This window comes from Caretta caretta, chromosome 23 (assembly GCF_965140235.1).
Source record: "Caretta caretta isolate rCarCar2 chromosome 23, rCarCar1.hap1, whole genome shotgun sequence".
NCBI classification, from domain to species: Eukaryota; Metazoa; Chordata; order Testudines; family Cheloniidae; genus Caretta; species Caretta caretta.
In genome coordinates this window covers 6,108,006-6,115,525 of record NC_134228.1, presented here as the reverse complement: position 1 = coordinate 6,115,525, position 7,520 = coordinate 6,108,006, and positions in this window count along the sequence as shown.

Below are 7,520 nucleotides of genomic sequence, written 5' to 3'. Positions count from 1 at the left end.
ATGCCAGACAGCAAATACAGTGCAATATGAACTTGACACCCCCAATCTTTCTCAGCTGCTCAGCCACTTTGTTCTGTCTTGGTTTTAGGTGAGCGGCTGTAAAGCGTATACAGTTTGTCAAAGATTTCCAAGTGATTTACAGCTCTTACTTCACTGAACGTTTCAGCAGCTGCCAAATCCAACCTGTGGTTCAAACACAACCTCGCTAGACCATTTGGGTACTTCTTCACAATACAGCTCGCTACGCCAGAGTTCTTGCCAAGCATAACACCAGCACCATCACTCGCAAATGCTACAAGAGTCATTGTGATCGGAATTCTATTTCTTGAGGCATTTCAGCCCACAATCTACAGTGCCTGAAGCCGCCGAATGTGGAAGCGCAATCAGATCAAGAAACATGAAGTGAGGATCATCGTCTTCAAAGTGTCACATTTTAAATAGATTCTAATTGTCGATTCATTGCTCAGAGTAGTTGATTCATCAATAGACATGGCAATCTTTCCATCACTCTCCGGCATCTGAGCACACATTTGTCGTTTGCAATGCTTTCGGTGCATTGCAGACGAGAGAGGGTCTAGCATGTCTGTAGCACTGAATGATGAGCCCTTTTGGGGGAGGGATAGCTCAGTGGTTTGAGCATTGGCCTGCTAAACCTAGGGTTGTGAGTTCAATCCTTGAGGGGGCCATTTAGGGATCTGGGGCAAAAATTGGGGATTGGTCCTGCTTTGAGCAGGGGGTTGGACTAGATACCTCCTGAGGTCCCTTCCAACCCTGATATTCTATGATTCTATGACTGATACCAACATCTACACCATGTAGTATCTGGAATTCAGTTCAATCGGGGTGATCAGCGTAAGGTTTGCTACGTTTAGCAATGTAATATGCCATTTGCTGTTCCTGCACCGTTGTGTCAGGTTCTGGTTTTGTCATGTTAACCACCACTTCAACTTCAAAAGTTGTGGTTTCTGCTTCTTTCGAAAGCTGTAAAGCTAATGCGGAGGCAGTTGAATCTTTCTCTTCCTTTATCTTCATGGGCAGAGATGTTAATTTGGACTTTCAGCTAGGTCCATAAGGAGAAACAGAAAACTACCACCACCCGACGGCTATGGAGAGACCTTGGTGAAACTTTGCTACAGATAAGGCATCCAAGCTTACCATCATGGCAGGACAACCAAGGATAATCCCTCTTCTTCGGCATCCACTAACCAGACTTCATGCCAGCTGGTCTTTGGCTGTTGAAGGGTAATCTTCACGGTTCGCTTTCACTGCAATAGCCACCTCAGTGAACTCCATTCCAGGAAGAGCTCTGTTTTTGTGTTTGTGTCTGCAGCCGATGCACGGCTGCTGCTGTCTTGGTCAGCGTCTTTAGCCTTCCCAAAGAAGTAGTTAGGAATCGAAGAATTCCTAATTCTCTCTTCACTGCATCAGAGGGCTGCTGGCTGTAACAGTCAGTTGTGCCGGAGATGTGAATCATGTGATTTAGCTTAGCTACTGTGTACGTTCTGGATCGACTACAAATTTGTTGTCTGGTGTTGTTTAACATCTTTATTAATGACCTGGATGTAGATAGAGAGAGCAGAGTGGTCAAGTTTGCAGATGACACAAAGCGAGGAGGAGTTGCCAATACTTTGAAGGAAAGAGCTAAAATTCAGAGGGATCATGGTAAATTGGAAGACTGGGCTATAGACAACAAAATAAACTTCACCAAAGACAAATGTGAGGTGCTACATTTAGAGAAGAAAAAACAAATGCACAGATACAGAATGGGGGATAACCGGCTTGGCAGCAGCACTGCTGAGAAGGATCTGGGAGCTGCGGTGGATCACAGCCTCCGCATGAGTCAGCAAAGCGATGCTGTTGCAAAAAAGCAAATGCAATTTTAAGTTGCATTAACAGAGGTATAGCTTGCAAGTCATGGGAGGTGATAGTACCACTCTACTCAGTGCTGGTTAGGCCTCAGCTGCAATACGGTGTCCAGTTTTGGTCACCAATGTCTAGAAAGGATGTGGAGAAACTGTAATGGATCCAGAGGCGAGTGACAAAGATGATCAGAGGGATGGAACACAAGCCATATGAGCAAAGGTTGAAGGAACTGGCTATGTTTAGTTTGGAAAAGAGGAGATTAAGGGGGGACGTGCTAATGGTCTTCAGATACTTGGAAGGCTGCCCAAAAAAAGATGGCGAAAACTTGTTCTCTCTTGCCACAGAGGGCAGGACAAGAGGGGATGGGTTCAAATGACAGCACGGCAGATTTAGATTAAATCTCAAGAAAACCTTCTAGGGAGCTTGTGGAAGCTCCTTTGCTGGAGGTTTTCAGAAGGAGGCTGGAGCCACCTGCCTGGGCTGGGATAGACACAACAAATCCTGCATCTTGGCAGGGGGCTGGACGAGCTGACCTTGCGATCCCTTCTCACCCTGCGGTTCTATGAGAGGTGTCCCAGAGCACCAGGAGAGGGTTTCGGCGTGTTCTGCCTCGACTATAGCGCTGGCTAGAGTCACGCTCTCTCTCTTCGGCCCAATGGCGATACCCAGTGGGAGACAGAGAGACACCCTCAGGCCATGGTGGGGACACACGGCGCTCCTTCTCTTGCTGCAGGGGCTGGAACTTACGGCCAAGGGGGCGACGCCAGCCTCTTGCTGAGAGACGTCGTGATGCTGGCGCAGCGGCCGTTCCTGCAGCCTGTCGAGCAGCTCCCGTAGGACCTTTCCTGCGGTCTTGGGGTGGGATGTCAGCACCCTCCACATCTCCACAGCAACGCTGCAAAGGGAGAGAGCCGATTTCAGCTGGCCAGAGCCCTGCCAGCCTCCAGCACCCACCGCCACCCGCACCCTGCTGGGTCTCCTGCCCCCGGCCGGCCCTTTGTTGCCCTCCTGATGCAGCAAGGGCCCCCACTGCCTGGCGCAGGCTGCATGGGGGCCGGGTCTGAGTGTCAGCCCCGGGGGAGGCCGAGGGCTGCCATATGGGGTTTTGCAGGCTGGCCTGTCTCCACGGCATGTCAGCCTGCAAAACCCTCCAGAACAAGCAGCAGCTCTGCAGGGAGCAGGAGGTCTCTGGAAGGTTCTGCACGCCCCTGGCCCTGGCAGCGGGACCAGTCTGGGGGACCCGGAGCGCAAGCGGCAGCAGCCCCAGCCCCGTACCTGTCACATGACAGCGAGCAGCCCAGCAGGGTTGTGACCACCTCCTCGCTGTACTGGTCGCCCAGCACGACAAGAGCCTTGAGCAGCTGCTGCTGGGCCAGCGGCTCGCTGATGGAATCCAGGTTGTGGTACACGCTCGTCACAGCCTCCGACACCTGGAAGGGAAATGGGGAGATGGGAGCTTTGGCTTCCTCGCGCTGCTGTTGATCTGGGGTGCCAGGGACCTGCCGCACCTGAGAGCATCTGCCCTCCCACATCCTCTTCTCCAGCTCCAGGCCTAGAACACAGGGCCAATTCCCGGCCTATCGATTCACAGACTGCAAGGCCACAAGCGACCATGGAGATCACCTAGACTGACCCCCCGCATTGCACAGGACCTGCCCCCCAGTAATGCCGAGCGCCCAGAGAAAGAGTCTCCCACGGATGGGCTCCCCCAGCAGGCTGTTCTCACTGCAGCTCTTACCCTCTCCAAGCTTGGGCTGGGGACCCACAGGATCACATGCAGCATGTGCCTGGCCGCCACCGAGTCATGGACGCTGGTGTCTCTCATGCCCTCGATAGCAGTGAGGAGGAAGTCCATGCGCTCGGATGAGTTGAAGTACTTCCCAAACATCTGAAACAAACCTGCCAGTGAAACCCCTTTTGCTGCCCAGTGCGGTTCCAGTCGGACCGAGCAGCCAGGACTGGCCCAGCCAGGAGTGCAGACAAAGCCCGCTCTGCCGGGACAGGGCTGGGTTACTGCACCTGGGACGCACAGCACCCAGCCAGCAATCAGGAGCTGTCGTGCATGGCACAGGCCAGCGTGGCAGTGCACGGGGGCACAATACTGCACAGCATGGATACACTCTCTAGTGCTCAGCAGGGGCTGGCAATGGTGCATGGACGCAATGATGCCTTGGAGAGCATTAATCTCTGGGGAAACTCCCACCACACCTGACAAGGAGCTGGGATCAGGTTTGGATGAGACCCAGTGCATCTTGGGATGTGGCATGGAGGGAGGCATATTAGGCTGCATTAGTAGAAGCCTTGCCAGCAGATTGAGGGAAGTGATTATTCCCCTCTATTCGGCACTGGTGAGGTCACATCTGGCCCCCCACAAGAGAAAGGATGTGGACAAATCGGAGAGAGTCCAGCAGAGGGTAACGAAAATGATTAGGGGGCTGAAGCACATGAATTATGAGGAGAGACTGAGGGAAGTGGGCTTATTTAGTCTGCAGAAGAGAAGAGAAGAGTGAGGGGGGATTTGATAGCAGCCTTCAACTACCTGCGGGGGTTGGGGCGGGGGGGCGTTCCAAAGAGGCTGGAGTTCGGCTGTTCTCAGTGGTGGCAGATGACAGAACAAGGAGCAATGGTCTCAAGTTGCAGTGAGGGAGATGTAGGTTGGATATTAGGAAACACTCTTTCACTAGGAGGGTGAGAAGCACTGGAATGGCTTACCTAGAGAGGTGGGGAATCACCATCCTTCGAGAGTTTTAAGGTCAGGCTTGACAAAGCCCTGGCTAGGATGATTTAGTTGGGGTTGGTCCTGCTTTGAGAAGGGGGTTGGACTAGATACCTCCTGAGGTCTATGATTCTATGAGATGGAGTGGGCCATAGGCAGGCTCCGGCCCAGCTGGATGGGGTCAGTCACACGCCTGGGTCTGTCCTTTCTCCCTGACTCCTAGGGTCTTAATTTCTCTCTCCTGATAACTCTGGGCACAACAATCGCAGGAAGCATTGACGGTAGTTACCATGGCGATATTGCTGGTGTTGGTGAACCAGGTGACCCAGAAGGTGTTCTCCGCTCGCCACTCCCTGAGGACCTGCAGATACTCTGCACTCTGGTTTGCCAGCATCGTGCCTGAACCAGGGAGGGGAAACAGAGAGCAGGCAATATAAATCAGAGGTTAGCTTTGGAAACGGGAGTTTTGCAAGGAAGTTTAGGGACAAGTACATCTAAGAAACATACCGTAAATTCAGGCCAATAACCTTCCCCCGCCCCCCCCCCCCAGAAAACTAAACAAACTAACCCCCCTGGAAGAGTAAAAATAAACCAGGCAGAAGTGCAGCAGCAGTGTGAGGTTCTCCAGTTGATTGCACTGAACGCAGCATGTAGGATTACCAGCCCTGTGGGCAGGTAGCGCATGTGGGCATTTGGTCCCAGGAGCTACTGGCCCTCGGAGACCAGGAGGCCAGAGGATCTGAACTGGTGGAGCCAAGGGAGACAGCGAGTTACATAGAGGAGACTTTTAGGAATGCAGTAGAGTGGTCCCACCCCCAGTCTGACAGCCTCTGTGCTGCTGAGGAGGGTGAAAGTTTCTGGGAAGGAGAACATTGAGCTGGAGCAGAGGGAGACGATCCCATAGTTGGGACCCCCCTTCCAGATGAAGTCAGGATATCCTCTCACACTGAGGCTGCCCCTCCTGAGGCAGGAACACCAGTTACAAAGAAAAGCCAGTTAATAGTAACGGGGGATTCAATCAATAGACATGTAAGCAGTTGGGTTTGTGATGAGTGGGAGAACGGCATGGTAAATTGCCTGCCTGGTGCAAAGGTTGCAGCTCTCAGGAGACATCCAAACAAACTTATGTGCAGTGCTGTGGTATGTAAGCTAATGCTTAAATCAGCCTCTGTACGAGATAGCGAATGTGACAGTGAATTTTATAAAAGTCTCCAGATCTGATCCCTGGTAAGCCTGACTTCAGCACCAGGCAAATTGTTGAAACGATAGGAAAGAACAGAATTATCAGACACATAGGTGAACACAGTTTGTTGGGGCAGAGTCAACATGGCTTTTGTAAAGGGAAATCATGCCTCACCAATCTACTAGAATTCTTTGAAGGGGGTTAACAAGAATGTGGAGAAGAGTGATACAGTGGATATAGTGTACTTGGACTTTCAGAAAGCCTTTGACAGGGTCCCTCACCAAAGGCTCTTAACCAAAGTAAGCTGTCACGGGATAAGAGGGAAGGTTCTCTCATGGGTCAGTGGTTAAAAGATAGGAAGCAAACAACAGGACTAAATGGTCAGTTTTCACAGTGGAGAGGGGTAAAGAGCGGGGCACCCCAAGGATCTGTGTTGACATCAGTGTAGTTCAACATAGTCATCAATGATCCAGAAAAAGCGGTAACCAGTGAGGTAGCAAAATTTGCAGATGATACAAAATGACTCAAGATAGTTAAATCCAAAGCAGAGTGTGAAGAGCTACAAAGGGACCTCACAAAACTGGGGGACTGGGCAACAAAATGGCAGATGAAATTCAATATTGATAAATGCAAACTGGAAACCATAATCCCAACTATACATACACAATTATGGGGTTTAAATTACCACTCAAGAAAGAGATTTTGGAGTCATTGTAAAGAGTTCTCTGAAAACATCCACTCACCGTGCAGTGGCAGTTAAAAAAGCCAACAGAAGGTTGGGAACCATAGGAAAGGGATAGATAATAAACCAGAAAAATGTCAGAATGCCTCGATACAAATCCAATGTGCGCGCCCACACCTTGAATACCGCATGCAGTTCTGGTCGCCCCATCTCAAAACAGATATACCAGAATTGTAAAAGGTGCAGAGAAGGGCGACAAAAATGATTAGGGGTATGGAAGAGCTTCCATATGAGGAAAGATTAAAAAGACTGGGGGCAAATCTACACTTCAACCACTCTATCGCCATAGCTGCACCGGTGCTGTAGAGTTGAAGAGAAGATGGTCCTCTGCCAACAAGCTCTCAATCCACCTCCCAGAGAGGCGCTAGCTATGTCAGTGGGAGGGGTGCTTCTGCCAACAGGGGTGTGGATTTTTCACAGCCCTGAGCAATGGAGTGATAACAATATAGGTCTACAGTGTAGACCTGGGACCATTTAGTTCAGAAAAGAGCTGACTAAGGGGGGAGATGACAGAGGTCTATAAAATCATGACTGGTGTGGAGAAAGTGAATAGGGAAGTGTTATTTACCCCTGCACAGAACATGGGAACTAGGAGTCACTTTCTGAAATTAATAGGCAGCAAGTTAAAAGCAAAGAAAAGAAGATATCTCTGCACACAATGCACAGGCAACCTGTGGAAATTGTTGCCGTGGGATGTTGTGAAGCCTAAAAGTATAATTGGGTTCAAGATAATCAGGGCATGCAACCCCAGACTCTGCATGTCCCTAAACCTCAGACTACCAGAAGCTGGGACTGGATGTGAGGGGATGGATCACTCAAAATTTCCCTTTTCAGTACATTCTCTCTGAAGCATGAGGCACTGGCCGTTATCAGAAGATACAATACTGGGCTAGATGAACTGATCTGAGTCAGTATGTCCATTCTTATGTGAGTTATGAAGAGTAGAATATGGACAAGGGAAGCTAAAGACATCAGGGGAAAGTCCATGGCTTGAAGGACTATGGATACTAAGGAGG